Below are 14,109 nucleotides of genomic sequence, written 5' to 3'. Positions count from 1 at the left end.
GAGTGCTTTTGCTCTCAGTTATTGTATTATTATTGATTGACTCTTCTTTGTTTCTTCTAGGTCCTTTATTTCTTCTAGGTTAAACATTTCTTGCATCTTCTCAATCCTTGTCTCTAATCTATTTATCTGTAACTCCATTTTGTTTTCAAGATTTGGGATCATCTTTACTATGATTATTCTGAATTCTTTTTCAGGTAGACTCCCTATTTTGTTTGGTTTGGGGGACATTAATCATGTTCCTTTACCTGCTGAATATTTCTCTGCCTTTTTATTTTGTTTAGATTGCTGAGTTTTGGGTGCCTTTTATGTAGTCTGGAAGTTTGTGGTTCCTCTTTGTTGTGGAGTCTGCTCCCTGTGGGTGGGGTTGGACTAGAGGCTTATCAAGGTTTCCTGGTTAAGGGAGCTTATGTCTGTGTTCTGGTGAGTGGAGCTGCATCACTTCTCTCTGGAGGGCAATGACGTGTCCAGAAGTGAGTTTTGGGGTGTCTATGGGTTTGGTATGGCTTTGAGCAGCTTGTCTTTTAATGCTCAGGGCTGTGTTCCTGCTTTGCTGGAGAATTAGCATGGTATGTCTTGCTCTGGAACTTGTTGGCTCTTGGGTGGAGCTTGGTTTCAGTGTAGATATGGATGCATTTGGATGAGCTCTTGTCTATTAATGTTCCCTGGGATCAGGAGTTCTCTGATATTCACAAGTTTTGGAGTTAAGCTTCCTGCCTCTGGCTTTCAATCTTATTCTTAACAATGGGCTCAAGATTTCTCCATCCATACAGCACAGATGATAAAACATCCAGGTTAATGCTGAAACAATTATCCACAGCAAAGGACACCCAGAGAGGTTCACAGAGTTACACAGAGAAGATATGAGGGAGGAAGGAGATGGAGGTGACCAGGAAGAGAAGAGGGGGAGGGAGTCAAAAGGGGAGAGACAAATCTAGCCAGTAATCAGTTCCCTAAGTGTTCTCCACCACAGAAGGCAATGGCACCCCACTCGAGTACTCTTGCTTGGAAAATCCCACGGACAGAGGAGCTTGGTAGGCCGCAGTCCATGCGGTCGTGAAGAGTGGGACACGACTGAGCGACTTCACTTTCACTTTTCACTTTCATGCATTGGAGAAGGAAATGGCAACCCACTCCAGTGTTCTTGCCTGGAGAATCCCAGGGACGGGAGCGCCTGATGGGCTGCCGTCTATGGGGTTGCACAGAGTCAGACACGACTGAAGCGACTTAGCAGCAGCAGCAGCAGCAAGTGTTCTCCACAGCCTGGAACACCCAGAGAAATTCACAGAGTTAAGTAGAGAAGAGAAGAGGGAGGGAGGAGATAGAGGCGACCTGGGAGAGAAAAAGGAGAGTCAAAAGGGGAGAGAGCAATCAAGCCAGTAATCACAGCCCTAAATGAAAATGGATACTGAGGATTAGATTCTTAAAGGTACAAAATTGGTATCAAATACCAAAAAGCAAAGATTAAAAATCTAGAGTAGGGGTTAGACTCTCAAAAAGACAATATTAAAAATACAAAACAAAATCACAAAAATTATAATATTTATATATATATATATATATATGAAATTTGCTTTTAAAATAGGGTCTTTTTTTTGGCAAGGTAATAGTAGGTGATAAAAATGAAAATTAAAGCAGTATTAAAGAACTTAAATTAAAAAAATTAAAATGTGAAATGTAAAATTACCTAGGAATTTCTCCGGAACTGTTGTGGGCAGTCTGGGGTTAGTTCAGTTTCAGATAGTTCCTTGTTCCAGCTTATACTCATTCTCAAGTTCTATAGGACCCCTCAAATGATTAGCCAATGTTAACTACACGGTTTTAATCTGTTGCACCTGTCACTTCCAGAGCAGTCCCCTCTTTGTTTATTTTGACTTCCTCTGTTTGCAAGTCTCTTTGGTGTCTAATTTCTGTCCAGACACAAGGGGACAAAGGTGGTCACTTATTTAGGCTCACTTGTTCAGTTGTGCTGTGGGGAGGATGGAACACTGCAAACAAATATCACTAGCATGTGTGAGGAGTGCTCGCAGTGTACAGACCACACTAGGTTTGCCCCAGCTCACAGCTGCATGTGCTTTCCCTGTCTACACTGCTCAGGCTCCAGGGTGCTCTGCAAGGCACTGTCCAAAGTGGACCCTGTGTTTCATGTACTTCCCAGGTCTAAGCTGCTCAGGTTCAGGTTCTCGGGTACTCTGCAAGGGCACAGACTTGTTGGGCATGTGTTTTGTGCCCTTCCCAGTTCTGAGCAGCTCAGGCAACCAGGTGCTTGGCGAGCACACTGTCCCAGGTGGGCCGTGGGTCTTAATCCCCTTCCAGGTCCTGGCCACTAGGTTTCCTGGGTGCGCTGCAAGAGCACTGTATCAGGTGTGCCATGTGTCTCCTCTGGTGAGCTGATCTCAGGCTGTGACCCTCCTGACAGATGTCAACCATCCAGGATCCCAGGAAGACATGGTTAGCAACTGGGAGCCTGCCCACAGTTTGGTGGAGGATGCCGGTCTCTGGGGCCAGGATTGCCCCTCGCCTTCCAGCTCTGGCTGTCACCTGCCTGCCTCTCTGCCTCCAGCGCAGGGAGGGGCCTGTATGCAGCCAGCTAGCTCTCCTTTGGTGTAGCTCAATCCTTTGTTCTGTGAGCGGGCCAGGCTGCACGTTAGAGCCTTTCACGGGAAAACTCTCTTCTCATTTTTTTTTTTTCCCTCTCTGGCGATCCCACAGTTTGGGTTGCTGTCTCACGTTAACTCCCTCAGATTGTCCTCAGGGCATTCAGGCCCAGTCCTTACCCTGAGGACCAATGATGCTGCTCACACCTCCCTGTCCAGCCCCTGCTCGCTGGTGGCATACGTGAGCATCTGGGCTGTTTCTCCACTGGAAATTGTGGTTAGGCACCTATTCTGTGGGTTTTTTTCTTTTTTCCCTCCCAGTTATGTTGCCCTCTGAGATTCCAAAACTCCCCAGAGACCCGCCTGTGAGAGGGTTTCCTACTGTTTGGAAACTTCTCCTTCACGACTCCCTCCCCAGGACGGGACTCCCTCCCCAGGACGTGTCTCCGTCCCTAACTCTTTTGTCTTTTATATTTTGTCCTACCTCCTTTTGAAGAGAATGGGATGCAATGGGCTGCATTTCTTGGTGCCTGGTGTCCTCCACCAGCATTCAGAAGTTGTTTTGTGGAAGTTGCTCAGCATTCAAATGATCTTTTGATGAATTTATGGGGGAGAAAGTGGTCCCCGTCCTATTCCTCTGCCATCTTGGGACTGCCATAACTTAGCTTTTAAATTCATCAGATTCACATGAATTTAAAGTCACAACAAAAACTGAAGTAGGTAAAGTCATTAAGAATACACTGGTATTTAAGTTTTTAATTTAGTGGTCCTTGGATTTAAGTTTCCTGGTATCATGAAAGTCTCTTAGGATTTATGGAATAAATAATAATAAAATTTGACCAAGAGAATTTGTGATGCTGCTCTGCCCACTTGACAGATTAGGGTTATTGTCCGAGCTGAATGAGATGTTTATATATGTACTTATAAAAATACATGTGAAAAGCAGAATAATTCTCAATGTTACTCTGAATATCTTCCAGATTAGATATCTAATTTGACCTCATCTATATGATAAAGATGGAGAAGGAAATGGAAACCCACTCCAGTGTTCTTGCCTGGAGAATCCCATGGACAGAGAAGCCTGGTAGGCTGCAGTCCATGGGGTCGCATAGAGTCGGACATGACTGAAGCGACTTGGCAGGCAGCATATGATAAAGAATAGTCATTTAATGAAACAAATGAAGTTTCATTGTAAAATGAATTCACATTGTTCTCTGTCCCTCAGAAAGACACTGATTCTGAAATGAACTATTATTTTAAAGCAAATAGTCTTGGAAAGTTCTCCTGATGAGGAGGAAATGTTCTGGTTCCATTATGAAAACCATAGATAAACCTCATCACTGTATGTAACTACAGTAGTTCCCCCTTATCTGTGAGGGATACTATCCAACACCCTTAAGAAGATGCCTGAAACGACAGCAGTACCGAACACTGTATATGTTTCTTCCTATACACACATAACTATGACAACGTTTAATTTGTCAGTTGGGCAAACTATAAGCTTAACATCAATAATAAAATTGAACAATTATAACAGTATACTGTAACAAAAGTTTTAAGAACGTGGTCTTGTCACTGACTATGCCAGTTCACGTATGTGATGCTGGTGGCATACGTAAGGCCAAACAATACTAAAACATTGGCATTTGGAACAGAAAGGCTTATTACAGGACCATGCAAGTACATGGGTGGTTCATGCCCTAAGAAGCCCAAAGTTACTGAAAGCTCTCATCAAAACCCTTTTCAGAGCAAAAGGTGGGGAGGGGTGTAGTTAGTTGTTGCAGACTGCTTGGTGTCAGAGTCTTTGAAGTCTGGCAAAAAAGTCCCTGTAACTCTCTACCAAATGAATATTATTTTCTGTCCCAAGAAGAAAGGGCAAGGACCCAAGGTACAGCTGTCACCCTTCGAGGTCCCTGTTCTGGCTAAGAGGAAGGCAAAGCTCAGCTAGGGGCTCCCTCAGGGCCAGGTCCCCCACACCTTGCCCAGCCGTCACCTCTGAAGGAGCTGGGCAGCAAGGACCCAACTGGCCATCAGGCTCCTCAGGCCACCCAAAGCAGAGGAAACCAGGTCCCACAAATGGTGACCCAGACAGACAGCTGCTGCTATTAGGTCGCAGAGACAGGGATGGGGGAAAGGCTCATCACAGCCTCAAGGCCTGGGCCAAGGCTAGTGGGTGGCCTTGGTGAGGGCTCTGGAGCCCTGAAGGGCACAGACTCCCAGCAGTTTCTGGGCCCCCCAGCTCACAAGTCTGGGTGAGCTGGAGGGCCTGAGGGAGAAGGCCAGGATCCAACTCTTACCTCACTCTCTACCTCAGGACCACCATTCCATTGTTGTCTGAACCCCCTCATTAATTGCCCATTCTTGACTGTTATTTGCTTGTGGGTGCCACCATGGCACTGACTAATGACTGAGCAATACTCATTGCCTGGCAACAGGGTATGGAGAAATGACATTCAGCAATGGCTGCCAGCTTCCCGCTGGGCTCACTGCACTGTTACAGTCTCTCTCTCTCAAAATATCTTATTGTGTAAGTTTAACATCTTACCTAACATCCATCTTAACTATGCACTTATATATTTGAAATCTGAGGCGACACAACAAAACTAGCAAGAGCTTCTCTTTTCTTCGCAATTTCACAGATTGGAAGGTCATTCTTAACTACAGATCTCAGCAACCTCAGCATACCATTTCTTTCTTTCCACATTATTTGCTGACTTTCTCCTTTTTACATAAAGGAAGCACTTTCTGGTCTCTTGGGCATCTCTGAATTGCTAACACCACTCCACTTATTTTGCAGTCGCCATTAAGGTTATGTGAACACAGGTATAGTGATATTGAGACCCTGGCTCTGATAACACAGCAGCCCCTAGGTGACTGATGGCGGGGTTTGCTGGACAAAGTGGTGATTCCCGCAACCAGGCAGCTAACCTTGAGAGATTTCGTAGTGGTGCTCAACCACGTGGGATTTGAAACTTACCACCAGGGAAACTTTGGAAATTGAAAATTGCAGAACAGAGGGACTATCTTACCTGAATTCATTGTAAACATGTGTGGATGAAGTAGAACTGTGTAGCTCAAATCCTTTCTCTGTACAGAATTCGGTCTGAGGTGTGTGATCAGCCAACAGATTCAGAGCCAAGTCACACTTTCCAGAAGGACAATGATGAGCAAGGCTGAATTGCAAAGGTCTGGCCACTTCCTCTGAGGGAGGAAGCCTCTCCACCACAGGGACCTCGCTCTGGAGCTTCCCACAGCCTGGCAGAGACAGGGTCAGGTCTGCAGCTTCTACATCCTAGCCTGACAGCTCTGCTTGCGCAATCCGACTTCCTCCTCTTTTTTGCACAACTTTTCTGCAGTCCTGTCTCCATCCCAGTGTCTGCTTCCCAGAGAACTCAGCCAACTCCAAGAGCAGTTCAAGAAAGCCAGAAGGAAAGACGTGGTCCCAGGACAGGCTCACTGGCCACCATTTGAGACTAAGGACACCATCCCCATTGTTCTGTGAGCCAAGACTATGCCCTGGCACAAGGAGGCAGCCCAGCTGCTTAGAAGTTAACAGCTGGCAGCTAGGAAGCCACTTCTATTGGAAGGAATTGTCATGACTGATGGAAACAGGACATAGGACTGCAGACTTAGTGAGCTGTCATTAAGTCATGGTGCTTTCCTTCCTGATGAAAAGCTAACAATATTGAACAAATCATTGAAAAGCAAATGTGAATACCAGAGCACTTCTTTGGTAGCCTAAATGAGGCCAATTTCCTCTCTTAGGAGAAGAGAAGAAAAGCTTAAGGCAAAAGTGAGGATTTAAACTATTATCCCTGATCTTCAGAGACAATTGAAAGTTCTTCTGAAGCCAGTATGTTACACCAAGCTCAGGGCCCTGAGATGAGGATATCTGAGTAGATCCCTCTTAAGATTCTGAGTCCTCAGAATTTAAAAAAATTTTATTCACACACCTTTGTTTGTTTGTTTTTAGAGCACTAGGTTCACAGCAATATTAAATGGAGAGTACAGAGTTTCCACGTATACTCAACCTACCTGCCCAGGACAGCCAGACTCTTTTGAACCTCAGAGCCCGCAGAGATGAACCCCCCAGCCCACCATCAAGAATGGGCCACCCTCAGTAAGGAGGACAGTGCAGCACTCTCCCCTCAAGCCCACAGGGCTCGTCTCAGAATGTGTGCCCCTCTCTCTGTGGCTGCCTGGCAATAGCCGTAGTTAAGTACAGCATCACCCAGATGGGGACTTATTAACCTGCTAGAGAAATACAGGCCAAGGCCACAGAGAAACCACAGGAATTAGTGGACATGACCATCCAGGATGGCAGGAGGCAAGGATGGCCAGGATAGCAGGGAGGGATGGACATGACCATCCGGGATGGCAGGTGGGATTGCAGTGGGAGGTTTCCTGAGCCGGGGGACTGGAAAATAAGACATGACCAAGGAGAGTTTCTCTTGTGACATGGGACTTAACACTCTGCCACAGACCCCAGGGAAGGATGTAGGGATGGCTCCTAGCAGCATGGAGAAAGCAATGATCCATGTTGAACAGAATTGAAATTCCCAAATTGCTATGGCCAATTGTAGAGAACTGATTAAATGCCTCAGAGAAGTAATATTCTTGTGAGGCCAAAAGACCGTTCAGATTTTTTTCCCTTCCACAGAAAGACTCAGGGGACATTGGAGACTCAGGCTCATGAATTAGCTGGTAAGAGGGCATTGGTGTCACTAAGAGTCAGTGGTGACGGTCATGTGCAGACCAGGGCAGAGGGTAAGAGAAGCTGTCATAGCACTTTCCTCCCTGATGGCAACAGAGATATTAGGCCTGAAGCAATGAAGCTAGTTACTTCATTTCAACATCAGAACTGGGATGGGGGGCAGGGTTCACTATGATCATGACCATCAAGATCAGAGTATCAGAGTACAGTCAATGGGATTTGACTCATGGAGAGGTATGGAGACAGCTCATTCCAGACCTAGGATTACTGCTCTGACATATACTGGGAGAATGAGCATCCTGGAATTAGCATCCAAAGGCATAGTAAAGCACTGGCTCAGAAGCAATACTCTGAAGATGGGGTCCATTCTTCCAGAGTACATGCTGTACACTGAATTAGGAAGCTGTATGGGATGCTTTCCTGGTGGCTCAGACAGTAAAGCATCTGCCTGCAATGCAGGAGACCAGGGTTCAATTCCTGGGTTGGGACGATCCCCTGGAGAAGGAAATGGCAACCCACTCCAGTGCTCTTGCTTGGAAAACCCCATGAATGGAGGAGCCTGGTAGGCTATAGTCCATGGGGTTGCAAAGAGTCGGACATGACTGAGCGACTTCACTGTCTCACTGTATGGGATGCGTTGGTCCCTAATAGGAAAAGTACGTTGGTTTGGGTGCAGGAATAACACGTAGCCAAATGACCCAACCTTACACCTCTGGGCTTTGTGGGGTTACAGGTCCTAGTCCTCAAAGGAGAATAAGAACCACAACAGTTAACACTGAATAAACCCCTACTATTTGCCAGACAGTATTATAAGTGGTCTACTTGTTGAGGCATTTAATCCTATCAAAACATTGTCAGTTATTTACTATCCTGTTAATTTGGAAACCAAAGTACAAAAAGGAAACTTGTCCAGGCTCACATATTTACTAAGTGTAAAACTTAACCACGATGAATACCAAAATTTATGATACAGTAAGACAACATTCAGCTGATATCGAGCAGCCAAGACCTAACAGTCACAAGGGATCTTACCATCAGGGCTTCATAGTCTTCTAGGGATCAGTGGCAAGTCTGTTTACTTAAAGAGAACCCATAATTTTCACTTATAGAGAAGCCATGATTTTTCTCCCAAATCATCAGAGCCCCTGCTATGTCTGTCACCACAAGGTCTATTCAGCATCCATAGGATCCACTGAACCATAAAGACCAAAAATAAGAGTCACTTGCATTGCACCAGTGGGAGAGTATCCTTGTTCTTTGGGTCAAACTGGCTATTATTTTGGGCCACTGCATATGGGTCAGTGCAGTTCACAGATACGCGATTTTTTTTTTTTTTTCAAAACCAAAGAGTTGCTTTTTATTTTTCATTTTGGAAGAGCAAATACTTTAGATCATAGGACATTCCTAAATCGTATGGAAGGGGAAGGTCCCTATACTTCTGTGGTATGTATTTTCAAGGCTGTGGCACTTATGCCCTTCATCTTACCAAGGTAATAGGGACCCTGCTCGGTTTTCTATCCGCATGATAGGGTAGTGGGCAGTGTGATGTCCAGACATTGATGAGGTAATTACTCATCCCTGCAGAATGACTTGAGACGTAGAACTAGAAAGTTGATATAACCCTGCGGAGAGACAGTGAAGATGTATGGCTGTCTCGGTCACATGAAAACAAATTTCTGCTATTTACTGCTTTTGGGGATAGAGAAAAAAAGCATCTGTCAAGTCATTGGGTGGTTAGGAAGGACTATATTGATGTGTTCCAATGAAGAGACCTCACCACATATAAAATTGCAACGTTGAATCTCCACTTAATTAAACATCTGATAATCTATTGGCATTCTCTGAAATCAGTCTGTCTTTTTCAGTAACTAAACAGGACAGCTAACCATGAAAGTGATGTAATCTCTACTCCTACATCTTTCAAGCCTCTAATAATCTTGTAGATTTCCATAATTCTAACAGGTCGGGGGTACTGCCTTTGATTTATTCCTATTTTGGGTAGGAAAAACCTCTGGAAACTTTCACTTAGCCATTTCTAACAATGATATTAACCACAAGAAAAATTTATATGACTTTTACTACTGTCCAGACACTATTTTGAGAACTTCACATCTGTGAATCCATCTGACTTCCTAACAACCCTAAGAAATTCATGGTAGTTTCATCCAACTTTATAATAGGAATCATCACAGTTCAAGGAGACTTGCCTGCATGGAATCAGAGTTAGATGGATCATACTTACCTTTTGAACATGAAGATCTGGGAATCTCCCTCTCCCATTCTATGGTCTTTTTTTTTTTTTTTAATTTTTTGAAGCATAGTTGATTTACAATATTATATTAGCTTCAGGGATACACACAATGATTTGACATTTTTATACTCCATTTAAAATTATTATAAAATGTTGTCTATATGTCTTGTGCTGTACATTCCATCCTCATAACTTATTTATTTTGTATTGACTGGTTTGTTCCTCTCAGCACCCTTCCCCACTCTTGCCCCATCCCCAAGCCATCTCCTCACTGGTAACCACTGGTTTGTTTTCTAGAGTCTGTTTCTGTTTTGTTATATTCATTTGTTAGTTTTTATGGTCATTCTTAAAATGACTTCAGAGTCCTTTGAGGAATGCTAATAAGGAGATTCAAAGAATATTATTGGAATGCTATTGCACAGATTTTCTCATGTATTCCTGACTCCTCCTTCAGTCAAAGGGCTCTGAGGGTACAAATCAAAGGGAGGATTGCCATCACCCCTGTGTCTGAGGCAGACCTCGATTCAGCTGACCTATCCTTGCTCAGAGGCACCAATCAAGTAGGACCTTAATGGGCTCGCCATCTGTCTTCACCCTAGGAACCCCAAGTTGTCCAGCCACCGTCACTGATCTTGGAGACAGACTCGCTGCACTGACTACCGCACAGTGGAAGATGCCTACTGCAGTAACCGCGTCCATCATGCTTTTGGTGATTAAGTGTGACCTCATGACTTCTCTCACCCCAGGAACTTCCTTACCCACTGAAATCAAGGAGTCATTTCCATTTCAACATCTTCTTCTATCAGCTGTGGCCTGAACACAGCCAGGAAAGATATCTGACCTGCTGGCATAGCTCTCAGAAGGCGCTGATGAACACTCTCTTCAAAGCCCTCTCTGGGTCAACATGAGGTGGAGAGAAGCCAGCCACACACGGTAAATTTACTCCAACACATTTTACATCCCAATATCTTTGGATTTCTTTACTTAATTATTCCAGAATTTTTCTTCCCTCTCAGTTTAATTTAGCAGTAGCCACCCAAGACCTTAATGAAACACTCAATGAAACAATTATCATTATTTCCAGCTGTTGAAGTTCCACTGAATCCAGAATTCTGACACTTATATAGAGAAATTCAGCCCAGTCTAAAACTAGACTTTCTCTCCTTGCTCAAGCAAGCACAGACATATTCCCCGGATTTTTCCTAATATGAATTTGAAAATTGCTCCAATTCTTTGGGTGGGAAAATTACATCCTGTGGCTTTGTAATCTCCCTTTCTCTGTCCCAGTGTGAAGAGACTAATTAAGTTGTAGGTTTAGGTATCAGGGTGGTGATGAAATGTAATTCCTTCCACTGAAATGTAATTCCTTCCAAGCAATGAGATTCTGAGTCTTTAAACAAGGCAGGAACAAACTCTCTGATATGGAAAGATAATTGGAGTTAGATCCCTTTCCTTTACTTAGAAGTCATACTAGATAATCCAGTTCCAATGCCAGAAGTTCCATTATTACTAGCTGTAGCCCTAACTGTCTCACAAGATTCTGCTAAGGTTATAAAGTCAACTGGTGTGGAAACCCACAATCTGAAGAAATATATAGTACATTTGCTATTCAGCTATTTTAGTTCTGCTCTTGATAAGAAATTATCTAGCAGTCCTGGGAAGCCCCTTGGATTTAGTCTATATCTTGAGAGTTTTAAAAACTGGCTAATCACTTTCTGTTTTTAATCTTTAATCTTTTAATTGTCCATAGAATCAGCTATCAAACCCATAACATAAATGCTATTTCTTGGCAATGGCAACTCAGCCCCTCACCTCCTTGCCTTTGATGGATACTTCTGATTGTATCTGGTTTAGCTGTTTGCCACTGCATGCCATAAGCAAACACGTTTCCATACCTTAATACTATCTGGATGCCACACTGCCTTCAAGCTCAGATGACTAAATAACCCATTTCAGATACCTTTCCATTCCCTGGGGCTTCTGACTGCAACCACTCCTGATCAATTTCTAAGTCCACGAAAATATTTGTATTTAGGGGGAAAAAAAGAAACCACCCCAACACTAGTGCAAATACTTTAGGATCTCACACAAAAGGAAATCCATAAGGAGTACAGGCTTCAGAATCACTTAATCCCCTGAAGCAGGAATGTCAGCCAGGTCTTGGATTATTTGTTTCTTCTCTCTCCTTTGCAGAGTTCTGGATTCCTCCTAAAGCTATCTCACGTGAGGTTCTGGGAAGTATCAGTACGGGTTCTGCAAGAAAAAGAGTGACTTTCTTTGGCTCCACGTTGTGAATAAGATCTTGGGTGGAAGCCTCTAGCAGACTTTCCTCCTGTCGTTTTGCCATGTGAGTAAGTTAAATCCCTTAATGTACATTCATCATTGTGAGTTCTGCTTGTAAAAAATCTTTTCTATTTGAAACAACACACTGGAGTAGGAATTTCTCTTTTCCCTCTGGGCTCTTTATTTTTTGTTATAACCATGCAGCCAGGTTAGGGTATGTTCTATTAAGACACATACCGCATAATGTTTTCAATGTGATAATTCCTAATGTTCAAAAGATAATAAATAAATGTGGAATGAGTGACGAAGACTGCTGTTTGAGAAATCTTCCCTGTAGCACCCAGAGATGCCAGGATATGGGCCATCCTAGCTGATACCTGCTGTGCTCTGGATTTTAGAGTATAAGATATCTTTTTCCCTTGGTGTACTTTTTGTGAGGTTTGTTTTCCTTTGCCTCTTGTAATCTGAGCTGTCTATCTGGTGGCCGAGGTTTGGATGTCGATAAAAAGGAAGGAGTAAATAAAGCCTATTTTTAGCCTGGACTCCTGCACTCTGTGTAGTCTATACAAATGAAGTCACCGTGGCTTTTAGCTTTCTAGAAATGAGAGGGTGATCTTAGAAAGGGGTCACATTGAGATGAGGCTTTAAGAACCCTGAGATCCCCTGAACTCTGCCTTGGCTAGCCAACTTCCTCCTCAAAAGGTCCTGTGTGCACGATCAAGGCAATATGGGAAATATAGTACTTTCTGCAAGCTAGGATTTTGTGCCAAAGTAGAACCCCACTGAGTCAGGCTGAATCCAATGGGAGCATTTTATTTTTCTTACGCTGGTTTGGTCTAAATATTAGTGAAACAAGGAGGCTATAATGCCTGTTCTCTTTCTCCCAAAGCTCTAATAAGAATCTCAGAACTCACCATAACAGTGGATGCAAATCCCCACCTGCCCAAATCAGAAACAAATGTAGACACCGTGTCTCCATTACCTACAAGTCACCACTCCAGCCAAAGAACCCTAAAATTGAAATAGTTCAAAACCTTGCCTTGCCTCCTCAAGAAAGCAATGAGAATAGAGAGAAGAATGAGGTTTCCTTCTTCCAGAAGCTGACACAAGATGCTCATAAGAACCCACTGCTTAGTTAGGATTTGAGGCCAAAGACTTAGCATAATTAATGGGATAATTTTTTTGGAGTATCTCTTTTCCATATCTTTTTTGTGTACCCGAACAACAGAGGGAAGCTGGCAGAAAATTCAAGGTTCAGGATTCCAGTCACACATCTATTTCCTTTCTCCTATGGTAGCATCTTGTAGGAGAGAGAAATCCTCATTAAAATCCTTGTGTGTAAAAACATATTGTCACATATTTGTAAAGATAATGACATGGCTTAAGCTGGTTCTTGAACACCATATAATCTCTCTTCCTGACCCTCAGAGAACATTCCTCAAGTCACTTTAAAAAAATGTGTTATGTATCATTTTCTTAGCACTCTAGCAGAGGGGAATTTGAGATTCTGCTAGAAGAAGATGGAGTTAAGGATTAAAGAGTGAGTTTGGAAAGTAACATCAGGAAGGAAAGGGGATGATGCGGACACAGGGTGTATCAGGAGCAGATTACTGCTTAGCACTTCGGGGAGATGCTGTGGAGATTACTTTTGCGCTTCCCACTCAGAGGGCAGGAAGCTGGCCTACATATCCCCAGACTCAAACCATCACACCCAGAGGCTGCTCTCGGGGCATCAACTCCTCAGAACAGCCTTTGGACAGAGGTTTCCAGGAGCCTCTAGAAGGAACGCTTGGTCCACAGAGGAAGGTGGGTGTCCAGCATGTGTAAGGAGCACCAAGATCTCCTACATGTAGACCAGCTTTGGGTAAAATTATCTTAGATGAATACCCCTAACCAGAACACCCTCCTTTCTGATGTCTTTGTGAGGCTATGAAATAACAGTGATGATTTTCAGTCTTCGTCAGTAGAAAGAGTAACATTTCTTTAAATGCAGTTCTTAGAGATTATGACCTCTCCTTTATGAAAAGGATTTGTAAAATTTTAATGTGTCCTCTTTGTCATGAACCTATATTATTTTTTACAATTTATGGTGCTATGCAACATTTCTTCTCCCTCTTCTGAAAGAAGAGTATTGTTTTGAAAGTTTACTGTGTCCCAGGCATGGCTTTAAGGTGCACTGAAGATTTAGGATTTAAATCACTGTGGTGGTGGTTTTGTCCCTAAGTCATGTCTCACTCTTGCGACCCCATGGACTGTAACTTGCCAGG

General features: G+C 43.5%; 1 long non-coding RNA gene across 1 annotated transcript; it reads left to right on the top strand.

The window, feature by feature from the left end:
• Positions 1 to 389: 389 nt before the first annotated feature.
• Positions 390 to 12,169, top strand: LOC147343514 (uncharacterized). The gene is made up of 3 exons (XR_015155952.1): positions 390 to 470; positions 10,159 to 10,492; positions 11,753 to 12,169. It is a non-coding gene; the product is annotated as an uncharacterized LOC147343514 (long non-coding RNA).
• The last annotated feature ends 1,940 nt before the right edge of the window (positions 12,170 to 14,109 follow it).

This window comes from Bos grunniens, chromosome 27 (genome assembly GCF_055505025.1).
Source record: "Bos grunniens cultivar Pamir isolate PY7600 chromosome 27, Bosgru_T2T1.0, whole genome shotgun sequence".
Classification (NCBI taxonomy): Eukaryota; Metazoa; Chordata; class Mammalia; order Artiodactyla; family Bovidae; genus Bos; species Bos grunniens.
Note: the sequence above shows the minus strand (reverse complement) of the source record. Positions and strands in the feature narration are given on the sequence as shown.